The sequence below is a fragment of the Chiloscyllium punctatum genome, chromosome 10 (genome assembly GCF_047496795.1).
Source record: "Chiloscyllium punctatum isolate Juve2018m chromosome 10, sChiPun1.3, whole genome shotgun sequence".
Classification (NCBI taxonomy): Eukaryota; Metazoa; Chordata; class Chondrichthyes; order Orectolobiformes; family Hemiscylliidae; genus Chiloscyllium; species Chiloscyllium punctatum.
The window spans coordinates 106,980,392-106,993,861 of NC_092748.1; the positions used below are offsets into that span (position 1 = coordinate 106,980,392).

A 13,470-nucleotide genomic window follows, 5' to 3' on the forward strand; every position below is an offset into this window, starting at 1 on the left:
GGTCAGGCAGCATCTGAGGAAAAGGAAAATCAATGTTTCAGAGAGGAGCCCTTCATCAGGAATCATGATGAAGGGCTCCTGCACGAAACGTCAATTTTCCTGCTCCTCGGATGCTGCCTGACCTGTTGTGCATTTCCAGCACCACTCTAACTTTGACTGTAATCTCCAGCATCTGCAGTCATCACTTTTGCCTAAACCTTGTCCCTCACTCAACCGTGTCTCTATGATGGCTGCACCATCGCTGTTCCATATGTCCATCTATGCCCTTAACTCACCTGCCTTATCTCTAATACTTCCAGCATTAGAGGCCATCGAGCCTCACCCTACTCTTAGTGATTTTTGAGACGATTTGTAGCTCAGGTTGATGATAAGTATGTAAATTAGCTGGCTGAGCTTGAAGGTTTGTTTTCAGGTGTTTTGTCACTGAGGCATGGCACCCTAACCAGAACTCCATCAAGAAACACATTGATTTAGATCCTATCTTCCTCGCCTTGCAAAACAGAACCAGAAATGCCATCACCCACCTTAAGAAACCAAGTCCTATAAATAGAGAGGCAGGACATACCACCAGCACTTCACCGGAGACTCTCACTGATGATGTCACCTAGTATGATGACGAAACATCTGAAAACAAACTTCCAAGCTCAGCGAGTTAACATACAGGCTTATCACCGTACTCTCCTGAGACAGCACATGGCTGAAAACAGTCTGTCTTGGTTCCTTTTTTAGGTACGCTGCACTGCCATTGGACTAATGTGCTGTGACTCATGATAATTATACTATAAAACGGGAACATTTGGTATTGTAAGAGAGTCATGGTATAGCATGAAAACAGGCCAATCAGCCCAAACTGGTCTATGCTGACCATGGTGCCTACTCAGCTAGTTCCAATTGCCCAATTTGGTCATATCCCTCAAAACTATCATATCAAGAGCAATATTAAACCATGTTGATATTTCAGTTGCTATTTATTATTCAGCAGACCTTTTGGCAGTGATTTTTAATTGTTGCTACTGTACCTGCCTCAACCATTCTCTCTGGCAGCCCATTCCATATACTCACCACACTCTGCATTAAGAAATTAACCCTCAGGTTCTTCTTAAATCTTTCCCCTCTCACCTTAATGGTGTACACTGAGATCAAAAATTGCTGTCAACTCAGCTGCATGGAATAGTGCTCTGATGGTGTCATGAAGGTGGAAAGGCAAAACCCTTCCCCCCCCCACCCCCACCCCAACCATCATTCCAGTTCCAGCAGCAAGAAATAGACCTCACGCTGTGAAAATTTCAAATATCAGCAGGCCTCAAATAATTCATTCCTAGTAAAGCACTTTTTTGAGAGACATAATCAGGAGCAATATTAAACCATGTTGATATTTCAGTTGCTATTTATTATTCAGCAGACCTTTGGGCAGTGATATAACTCGAAAAGTCGACCTGTTCAAAAACTCAAAGATAGCTGAGTTTGTGACAAAAGTACTTTTTAAAAAAAAATGCCATGTCTCAAGATTCTTCCTGAAATGTAGTAATCAGGAACAAAAGGTCCAAGGAATTCACTAAGAAATATTGCCAATGGCTTTGGGATGTGCTTAGCGATCATACAGAAGCAGTGACCTTGCAACTTTTCATTCAGCTGTAATCCCTTCTTCAAGAAAACTGCAGTGTTGCTAAAGCATGGTTTAAAGTATGTTGTGCAGGGCAGATGCATTAGTCAGGGGAAACGTAGAGTACGAGGGTAGGGAAATGGGTCTGGGTGGGTGACTTTTCAGAGGGTCCGTGTGGACTTGTTGGGCCAAAATGGCCTGTCTCCACACTGTAGAGAATCTAACTACTCAGGGGCTGTGGAGTAGCAGATGGAGTTTAACCTCGATAAATGTGAGGTGCTACATTTTGGGAGGCAAATCAGGGCAGGACCGATACAGTTAATGGTAATGTCCTGGGGTGTTTTGCTGAACAAAGAGAACTAGGGATGCAGGTTCATTGTTTCTTGAAAATAAATTTGCAGATAGACAGGGTGGTAAAGAAAGCGTTTGGTATGCTTGCCTTTATTGGTCAGTGCATTGAGTTTAAGATTGGGAGGTCATGTTGCGGCTGTACAGGACATTGGTTAGGCCACTTTTGGAATACTGCATTCAATTCTGGTCTCCCTGCTATAGATAGGATTGATTAATTTAGGGACTAGGTTAATTTAGGAAACCTGGTCGACATGGACGAGTTGGACCGAAAGGTCTGTTTCCATACTGTACATCTCTATGACTAAGACAATTTTACCCGACAGTGATTCGTGTGTGGAATGATCTTCCCAAAGGAGTGGTGGACGTAGGTACAATTACAATGTTCAAAAGACACTTGGATAAGTTCATGAATAAGAAATGTTTGGAGGGATTGGGCCAAGTGTGGGCAGGTGGGACTAGTTTATTTTGGGATTATGGTTGTCATGGACATTTTGGACTGGAGGGTCTGTTTCCATGTTGTATGACTGTGACTCCAAGTCCTGAGAATGTGCAACAAATAAACTGGTCATAAAGTCTATCAGAACAACGTTGCTGTTTCTGCTCCACATGAGCCAACTAGACTATAAGACTATTAGACGTAAGAGCAGAGTAAATCATTCAATCTATTGTATCACTCCACCATTCAATGAGATTACGGTTGAATTGACAATCCTCAACTCCATTTACCTGCCTTTTCCCTATTATCCTTGATTCTCCAACTAATTAAAAAGCTCTCTATCTTATCCTTGAATCTACTAAATGACTCCACCTCAACAGCTCTTTGAAGTAAAGATTCACTACCCTCTGAAAGAAGAAACTCCTCTTCATCTTTGACTTTAAAGTGTGACTACTTATATTGTGATGATGCCCTCTGGTCCGACACTGTCCCACAAGGGAAAACAAACTTTCTGCATCCACCCTGTTGTCACCTAAGAATCTTTTTTTATGTAAGGTCACTTCCCATTTTTCTATGTTCCAACCAATACAGACCCAACCTTCTCAACGTCTTCTCATATGATAGTCCTTCAACACATAGTATGAGCTTACTGGAGCTCCTGTGGATCTGTCATGATAGTATAACCTTAGTTGCCAAGGTGCTCATAGGTGTGGTTTCTGAATCTACAATAGGCCAGACCAGGTAATGGGGGCACTTTTCCTTCCCTAAAGGACATTAGTGCATCAGATTCAAAAAGTGTGGTGCTGGAAAAGCACAGCAGGTCAGGCAGCATCCAAGGAGCAGGACAGTTGACATTTCGGGCATAAGCCCTTCATCGGAAATGTTGGAGGGGTGGTGGGAAGGGGGCTGAGAGATAAATAGAGGGGTGAGACTGGTGGGAAGGTAGCTGGGAAGGTGATAGGTAAATGCAGGTGAGTGGAGATGGTGATAGGTTGGAGCGGAGGGTGGAGCAGATAGGTGGGAAGGAAGATGGATAGGTAGGACAGATCAAGAGGGTGGTGCTGAGTTGGAGGGTTGGATCGGGGGGGGCAGGGGAAATGAGGAAACCACATTGATCCCATGAGGTTGGAGGGTCCCAAGGTGGAAGATGAGGCGTTCTTCCTCCAGGTGTTGAGTAGCTAGCATTTGGCGGTGGAAGAGGCCCAGGACTTGCATGCTCTTGGCATGCAACCCTCACCACCTCTTGGCCTGGCCTACCTATCCATCTCCCTTCCCACCTATTCACTCTACTTTCCACTTCGACCTTTCACCTCAGCCCCCACCTATTGCCTTCCCAACTACTTTCCCCCCAGCCCAACAACCCCCTTCTATTTAACTCTCAGCCACGCACCCACACACCATCTCCCACACCCAAAATTCCTTATGCCCGATACATCAACTCTCCTGCTCCTCGGAAGCTGCCTTACTTGCTGTGCTTTTCCAGCGCCACACTTTTTGAATCTGACCTCACTTGTGCAGTCCTCAGTTTTTCCACTAGTGCATCAGATGAGTGTTTTAAATAGAAAAAAATGACATTGTCGTGGTCATCATCACTGAGGTTACCTTTCCATTCAACACGAACAAATTGAAATCAAAATCCATCAGGTGCTTTAGAGGGATTTGAGCTCAATTCTCTCAAATACTAAACAACAAACCAAAGACGGTAGAAACCAGAAGCAAAAACCAAAATTGCTGGAAGACTCAGCCAGTCTGGCAGCCTCCGTGGAAAGAAAGCGAGTTCTTCTCAAGAAAGTTCGCTGGAGCGGAAATATTAACACTGCTTTCTCTCCACAGATGCTGTCAGATCTGCTGACATTTTCCAGCTATTTCTGTTTTGCCTCAGAGGTTTAGCCTGGATTATCAGTCCTGCAGTATGATCACCATTACTAGCATTTCCCACTACTGTTAGGGAACTAGCTTAAAAATAAAGTGTTTGATTAAAAAAAAATGCTAGGTTAGAAAACCTATCGGATTTCTGTTAAACAGCTGGCTTCCCAAATTAATATTTTCACAACAAATTGCCTATGGAGTGAATATTTTGTTGTCAGTTCCAACTGCTTACTGAATGGAAATGTTTGTTCACACATGAAGGATTACACACTTCAGATAGTAGACTTATTAGTGAAGTTTCTGTTTTCATAAGAGATGACTTGAAACAATTTAACTGTATGTACTGTGCTTTTTTGTTATCAATTAGAGCTTTTTCTTCCAAGAGTGATGCGATATTCCCTTGCAACACTGTCAGCATGCATCCGGAGGTTCTCCTGTGGTGGATGCAAAGAGATTGCACATGGAAAGGGAAAGATGAACAGTAGTGGGTCAGGGGTGGGAATGAGTTGCCGTGAGATGCCTGGGGGCTATAAAGAGCCACTGAAAAGACTGGGGACTGAAGGTGGCATGGGCCTAATGCAGGGTGATGGAGAATGGGTATATGGGCATATGGTGACTTAGAGGTACAAAGGGCCACGTGCACAGGGTGGAACAATGGTTAGGAGGTGCCATGGGAAATGGGTAATGGAGCAGAAAGTGGCACAGGAATATGAGGGACCATGTAGGATGGATTGCTTGGCATAAAGTGGGCATAGGATTTATGGGGAGGCCATTGAGATGAATACAGGGGCAGAAGATGGTCTGCAACTGGCAGTAGAAGTTTGTATGGGAGAGGGGGAGGGAGCAATCTGACTGCTTTACATTTCCATGTCCACATGACCACAGTGCTGGAGCCCCAAAGCTAATTTTCTGCCAAACGGACCTTGGGCTTAGCTAACCTCTTCGGCTCATCAGAGACCGGGTCACCTGACTGATCGACAAGGGGAATTGTGGGTAGCCATTTCTCAGGGTCAGGTTCATGGACCTGCCCATCTTGGACAACGATGGGAGCCTAATCCTTGCCCTAAATCTAACTGTCAATCAGCATTGGTGGAGTTAAAAACATCACCTGATCACTGCCATGTTTCTCAGGTTACACCAAACTCTGCCCATTTAGCTATCCACCCCAACATATCACCGACCTGTAGCAGAGTCTGAACATTGCTCACTGAACTTATCAGGCATTTTCTATTCCCAGAGACTCTTTCAAAGTACTTCAAAGACTGTGAATTGCTTTGTAGCTGTGGAGCATCCTTAAGTTGCCGTGGAAATTGAGGTCAAGCTCATCACTCATTTTGTGGGGTGGGGGTTAAGTGTGTTGGGGAAATGGGGTCAGAATTTTGGGACTTTTCCACTGACATTGCCCACTCCTGATCCATAAAGCTTTGCAGCGAATCTCCAAGTTGAAAATTTGTCACAGTGAGGCCTCCACTGCACATCCTTCAGAATGAAAGGCCTTGGGAAAGAAATGCTAATCAAACAGAATCAAGTGAAATGCACTGTTTTATGAATATTGCATGGCTGATGAGCACAGTTTACTCATTGTCTATTTGCAGAAGACCTGTAATGCTATTTCCAAGTACAATTTAACATGTAGCTGAGGTAGAGGTCCAATGTGCTAGCTAATTTGCAGATATAATTTGCCTCATTGTGTAACCAATCTATTTCAAGTACTTCTCCGACACTTGGTTAAAGATAGTTCTGATGACTGTTGACTGAAGTGTTATGTGGTCTGACTTGTTAAGCATTCCTGGCATTTTAGATGATCTTATTTCAATTTTGTATCATTTGCTTTACATTGGAGTCGCTATTTATATGGCTACATTAACTGTCAAGTTGCACAGGACTTTAAACAAAATTATGAACCAAGTATCATTTAAAGTTTATTTGACACAACTTCAATAAGATCATATTTCAAGTGAAGAGGGCCTTCCCTCCAAAACAGATTTTCCCTCATTTTCTTGCTTTCAAATCCTCTTTGGGCTTACCCCTTGATATCTCTGTAATCTTCACCAGGCACCATAAGTCTCTGAAATACCTGTACTGCTCTAATCCGAGCTTCTTAGCATCCCTACAATATGGAAGCAGGCCATTCAGCTGACCTTGGCCCTCTGAAGAGCATCCCACCCATACCTGTAACCCTGCATTTCCCAAAACTAATCTGACCCTGACAGAGTCTGTCCCTGCTGCTCAGAAGGGAAGGGGGAAGAGGAGCAGAGCAGTAGTCATTGGGGACTCCATAGTTAGAGGGACAGATAGGAGGTTCTGTGGGGACGAGAGAGACTCATGGTTGGTATGTTGCCTCCCAGGTGCCAGGGTTCATGATTTCTCTGATCCTTAAAGGGGAGGGGGAGCAGCCCCAAGTCGTGGTCCACATAGGCACCAACGACATAGGTAGGAAGAGAGATGGGGATTAAAAGCAGAAACTCAGGGAACTAGGATGGAAGCTTAGAGCTAGAACGAACAGAGTTGTTGTCTCTAGTTTGTTGCCGTGCCACGTGCTAGTGAGGCAAGGAATAGGGAGCGAGAGGAAATGAACACGTAGCTACAGGGATGGTGCAGGAGGGAGGGTTTTGGATTCTTGGATAATTGGGGCTCTTTCAGCGGTGGATGAGACCTCTACAAGCAGGATGGTCTTCATCTGAACCAGAGGGGTACCAATATCCTGAGGGGGGAATTCGCTAAGGCTATAAGGGTGGGTTTAAACTAATCCAGCAGGGCGATGGGAACCGAAATTGTACTTTGAGTATAGAAAAGGTTGAGGGTAGGGAGGTCTGAAATCAAGTTTCAGGGACGCAAGATGGCACTGGCAAGCAAGAAGTTGATTTGAAGTGTGTCTACTTCAATGCCAGGAGCACCCGGAATAAGGTGGGTGAACTTGCAGCATGGGTTGGTACCTGGGACTTCGATGTTGTGGCCATTTCAGAGACATGGATAGAGCAGGGACAGGAATGGCTGTTGCAGGTTCCAGGAATTAGATGTTTCAGTAAGAACAGAGAATATGGTAAAAGAGGGGGAGGTGTGGCATTGTTGGTTAAGGACAGTATTACAGTTGTAGAAAGGATGTTTAGGCACTCATTAACTGAGGTAGTATGGGCTGAGGTTAGAAACAGGAAAGGAGAAGTCACCATGCTGGGAGTTTTCTATAGGCCTCTGAATAGTCCCAGAGATGTAGAAGAAAGGATAGCAAAGATGATTCTCGATAGGAGTGAGAGAGACAGGGTAGTTGTCATGGGAGACTTCAACTATCCAAATATTGACTGGGAACACGATAGTACGAGTACTACAGATGGGTCAGTTTTTGTCCAGTGTGTGCAGGAGGGCTTCCTGATAGAGTATGTAGACAGGCCAACAAGGGGTGAAGCCACATTAGATTTGGTACTGGGTAATGAGCCCGGCCAGGTGTTAGACTTGGAAGTAGGTGAGCACTTTGGTGATAGCGATCACAATTCTGTTATGTTTACTTTAGTGATGGAAAGGGATAGGTGTATACCACTGGGCAAGAGTTACAGCTGGGGGAAAGGCAATTACGATGTGATTAGGCAAGATTTAGGAAGCATAGGATGGGGAAGGAAACTGCAGGGGATGGGCACATTAGAAATGTGGAGCTTATTCAAGGAAAAGCTCCTGTGTGCCCAAGATAAGAATGTATCTTTCAGGCAGGGAGGAAGCTGTAGAGTGCAGGAGCTGTTGCCTACGAAGAAGTGGAATCTCTGGTCAAGAGGAAGAAGAAGGCTTATGTTAAGATGAGATGTGAAGGCTCAGTTAGGGTGCTTGAGGGTTAAAGGTACCCCAGGATAGACCTAAAGAGAGAGCTCAGAAGAGCCAGTAGGAGACATGAGAAGTTGTTGGCAGATAGGATAAGGGTAATCCTAAGGCTTTCTGTCGGTATTTAAGAAATAAAAGAATGACGAGAGTAAGATTAGGGCCAATCAAGGACAGAAGTGGGAAGTTGTGTGTGGAGTCAGAGGAGATAGGGGAAGCACTAAATGAATATTTTTCGACAGTAATCACTCTAGAAAACGACAATATTGTCAAAATACATGTTACTAGACAAGGTGGGATTGAGGTTCACAAGGAAGAGGTATTAGAAATCCTGCAGAGTGTGAAAATAGTTAAGACCCCTGAGCTGGATGGGATTTATCCTAGGATCCTCTGGGAAGCCAGGGAGGAGATTGCCGAGCCTGTGGCATTGATCTTTAAATCGTCATTGTCTACAGGAATAGTGCCAAAAGACTGGAAGATAGCAAATGTGGTTCCCCTGTTCAAGAAGGAGAGTAGAGACAATCCTGGTAATTATACACCAGTGAGCCTTACTTCAGCTGTTGGTAAAGTGTTGGAAAAGGTTATAAGAGATAGGATTGATAATCATTTAGAACTGTACTGAGGGAGGATATTCCTGGAAATACATCCAGGGAAGTTATTTGGGTGGAATTGAGAAATAAGAAAGGGATGATTGTATTGGGATTGTATTATAGACCCTTCAATAGTCAGAGGGAAATTGAGAAACAAACTTGTAAGGAGATCTCAGCTATCTGTAAGAATAATAGAGTAGTTATGGTTGGGGATTTTAACTTTTCAAACATCGACTGGGACTGCCATAGTGTTAAAGGTTTAGATGGAGAGGAATTTGTCAAGTGTGCACAAGACAATTTTCTGATTCAGTATGTGGAATGTACCTACTAGAAAAGGTGCAAAACTTGACCTACTCTTGGGAAATAAGGTAGGGCAGGTGACTGACGTGTCAGTGGGGGAGCACTTTGGGGCCGGCGACCTAATTCTATTCATTTTAAAATAGTGATGGAAAAGGATAGACCAAATCTAAAAGTTGAAGTTCTAAATTGGAGAAAGGCCAATTTTGACGGTATTAGGCAAGAACTTTCGAAAGTTGATTGGAGGCAGATGTTCGCAGGTAAAGGGACGGCAGGAAAATGGGAAGCCTTCAGAAATGAGTTAACAAGAATCCAGAGAAAGTATATTCCTGTCAGGGTGAAAGGGAAGGCTGGTAGGTATAGGGAATGCTGGATGACTAAAGAAATTGAGGGTTTGGTTAAGAAAAAGAAGGAAGCATATGTCAGGTATAGACAGAATAGATCAAGTGAATCCTTAGAAGAGTATAAAGAAAGTAGGAGTATACTTAAGAGGGAAATCAGGAGGGCAAAACGGGGACATGAGATACATTTGGCAAATAGAATTAAGGAGAATCCAAAGGGTTTTTACAAATATATTAAGGAAAAAAGGGAACTAGGGAGAGAATAGGGCCCCTCAAAAATCAGCAAGGCGGCCTTTTTGTGGAGCCACAGAAAATGGGGGCAATACTCAATGAATATTTTGAATCAGTATTTACTGTGGAAAAGGATATGGAAGATATAGACTGCAGGGAAATAGATGGTGACATCTTGCAAAATGTCCATATTACAGAGGAGGAAATGCTGGATGTCTTGAAACAGTTAAAAGTGAATAAATCCTCAGGACCTGATCAGGTGCACCCGAGAATTCTGTGGGAAACTAGAGAAGGGATTGCTGGGCCTCTTGCTGAGATATTTGTATCATTGACAGTCACAGGTGAGGCACCGGAAGACTGGAGGTTGGTAAACGTGGTGCCACTGTTTAAGAAGGGCAGTAAGAACAAGCCAGGGAACTATAGACCGGAGAGCCTGACCTCGGTGGTGGGCAAGTTGTTGGAGGGAATCCTGAAGGACAGGATGTATATGTATTTGGAAAGGCAAGGACTGATTCGGGATAGTCAATATGGCTTTGTGTGTGGGAAATCATGTCTCACAAACATGATTGAGTTTTTTGAAGAAGTAATAAAGAAGATTGATGAGGGCAGAACAGTAGATGTGATCTATTTGGATTTCAATAAGGCATTCGACAAGGTTCCCCATGGGAGACTGATTAGCAAGGTTAGATCTCATGGAATACAGGGAGAACTAGCCATTTGGATACAGAACTGGCTCAAAGGTAGAAGACAGAGAGTGGTGGTGGAGGGTTGTTTTTCATACTGGAGGCCTGTGATCAGTGGAGTGCCACAAGGATCAGTGCTGGGTCCCCTACTTTTTGTCATTTACATAAATGATTTGGATGCGAGCGTAAGAGGTACAGTTAGTAAGTTTGCAGATGACACCAAAATTGGAGGTGTCGTGGACAGCAAAAAGGGTTACCTCAGTTTACAACAGGATCTTGACCAGATGGACCAATGGGCTGAGAAGTGGCAGATGGAGTTTAATTCAGATAAATGCGGGATGCTGCATTTTGGGAAAGCAAATCTTAGCAGGACTTATACACTTAACGGTAAGGTCGTAGGGAGTATTGCTGAACAAAGAGACCTTGGAGTGCAGGTTCATAGCTCCTTGAAAGTGGAGTCGCAGGTAGATGGGATAGTGAAGGAGGCGTTTGGTATGCTTTCTTTTATTGGTCAGAGTATTAAGTACAGGAGTTGGGAGGTCATGTTGCACCTGTACAGGACAGTGGTAAGGCTACTGTTGGAATATTGCGTGCAATTCTGGTCTCCTTCCTATCGGAAAGATGTTGTGAAACCTGAAAGGGTTCAGAAAAGATTTACAAGGATTTTGCCAGGGTTGGAGGATTGGAGCTACAGGGAGAGGCTGAACAGGCTGGGGCTGTTTTCCCTGGAGTGTCAGAGGCTGAGGGGTGACCTTATAGAGGTTTACAAAATTATGAGGGGCATAGATTGCATAAATAGACAAAGTCTTTTCCCTGGGATTGGGGAGTTCACAACGAGAGGGCGTAGGCTTAGGGTGAGAGGGGAAAGATATAAAAGACACCTAAGGGGCAACTTTTTCACACAGAGGGTGGTACGTGTATGAAATAAGCTGCTAGAGGATGTGGTGGAGGCTGGTACAATTGCAACATTCAAGAGGAATTTGGATGGGTATATGAATAGGAAGGGTTTGGAGGGATATGGGCCAGGTGCTGGCAGGTGGGACTAGATTGGGTTGGGATATCTGGTCAGCATGGACAGATTGGACCAAAGGGTCTTTTCCATGCTGTACATCTCTATGATGCTATCACTCTAAAAGAATAATTTGATTAGGGATAGTCAGCACAGTTTTGTGAAGGATAGGTCATGCCTCACAAACCTTATTGAGTTCTTTGAGAAGGTGCCCAAATAGGTAGATGAGGGTAAACCAGTTGATCTGGTGTATATGGATTTCAGCAAGGCATTTGACAAGGCTCCCCACAGTAGGCTATTGTATAAAATGCGGAGGAATGGGATTGTGGGAGATGTAGCAGTTTGGATCAGTAATTGGCTTGCTGAAAGAAGACAGAGGGTGGTAGTTGATGGGAAATGTTCATCCTGGAGTCCAGTTACCAGTGGTGTACTGCAAGGGTCAGTGTTGGGTCCACTGCTGTTCGTCATTTTTATAAACGACCTGGATGAGGGCGGAGAAGGGTGCGTTAGTAAATTTGCAGATGACACTAACGTCAGTGGAGTTGTGGATAGTGCTGAAGGATGTTGTAGGTTACAGAGAGACTTGGATAAGCTGCAAAGCTGGGCTTGCAAAGCTGGGCTGAGAGGTGGCAAATGTAGGTTAATGCGGACAAGTGTGAGGTGATTCACTTTGGTCAGAGTAACTGGAATGCAAAGTACTGAGCTAATGGTAAGATTCTTGGTAGTGTAGATGAGGAGAGAGATCTCGGTGTCCAGGTACACAGATCCTTGAAAACTGCCACCCAGGTTGACAGGGTTGTTAAGAAGGCATACAGTGTTTTAGCTTTTATTCATAGAGGGATCGAGTTCCAGAACCATGAGGTTATGCTGCAGCTGTACAAAACTCTGGTGCGGCCGTACTTGGAATATTGTGTATAGTTCAGGTCATAAGAAGGATGTGGAAGCTTTGGAAAGGGTGCATAGGAGATTTACTAGGATGCTGCCTGGTATAGAGGGAAGGTCTTACGAGGAAAGGCTGAGGGACTTGAGGCTATTTTCGTTAGAGAGAAGAAGGTTGAGAGGTGACTTAATAGAGACATATAAGATAATCAGAGGGTTAGATACGGTGTCCAGGGAGAGCCTTTTTCCAAGTATGGGGGCGGCGAGCACGAGGGGGCATAGCTTTAAATTGAGGAGTGATAGATATAGGACAGATGTCCGAGGTAGTTTCTTTACTCAGGGTAGTAAGGGTATGGAATGCTTTGCCTGCAATGGTAGTAGATTCGCCAACTTTAAGTACATTTAAGTCGTCATTGGATAAGCATATGGATGTACATGGAATAGTGTAGGTTAGATGGGCTTCAGATTGGTATGACAGGTCGGCGTAACATCGAGGGCCGAAGGGCCTGTACTGCGCTGTAATGTTCTATGTTCTATGTTCTATGTTCTAATCCACCTAGCCTGCATGTCCCTGAAAACGATGGACAATTTAGAATTACCAATCCATGTAACCTGTACATCTTTGGACTGTGGGACGAAGTCAGCGCACTCAGAGGAAAGTATAACTTGTTTTTCTGGAAAGGGTCACTGGATCCAAAACATATTCTCTCCGCAGACCTGTTGAGTTTTTCTAGCAATTTCTGTTTTTGTTTCTGACATCCAGCATCCGCATTTCTTTTGTTTTTTTTAAAACTTGCTGTTTATCCAGTTCTACTGTCACAGATTAACAGGAAGAAATCTGTTTTTCTATCAATCCACCCAAAAATATAAGAGTAAACCAAATGTCAAAATCCAATTTTGAATCCTTGATGTAATAAGATAACTTTAAAATAAACACTAAAAAGATGCATTCATAAATGAATAGTTTCGAGTACCCAACTTTACTGTGTAAACATAACTGATGATGCTCAAGTTCTTCAAGCTACATAAATTTTAATAGATAACATGTTTGATTCTGCTTACTCGTGATAATAGTAATGCATCTGCTGAATGAAAAATGAACCAAATTCTTGTCCACTTTAATAGCAATATTTACAGTATATAATTTTTTTCCAAAGTTCCAAAACAATGCAACAGCATATAAAACAGTAATTTCTCCTCCTGGAATTCAAGGAAATCACCTCCAACTCCTAAAATACCTCAGAAAAGGAGCAGCTGTTACAACGAGAAATTTTTCCCGTCCTCCATCTTGGATTACCCAGAAGCTGAGGGTTACCTCAGTTTACAACAGGATCTTGACCAGATGGGCCAATGGGCTGAGAAGTGGCAGATGGAGTT

General features: G+C 43.7%; 1 protein-coding gene across 1 annotated transcript in view; it reads right to left on the reverse strand.

Moving 5' to 3' along the window:
* Positions 1-13,470, reverse strand: part of LOC140482418 (contactin-associated protein-like 5) — a 1,108,772-nt gene that overhangs the window by 442,781 nt on the left and 652,521 nt on the right. The gene's annotated exons all lie outside the window — the stretch shown is intronic.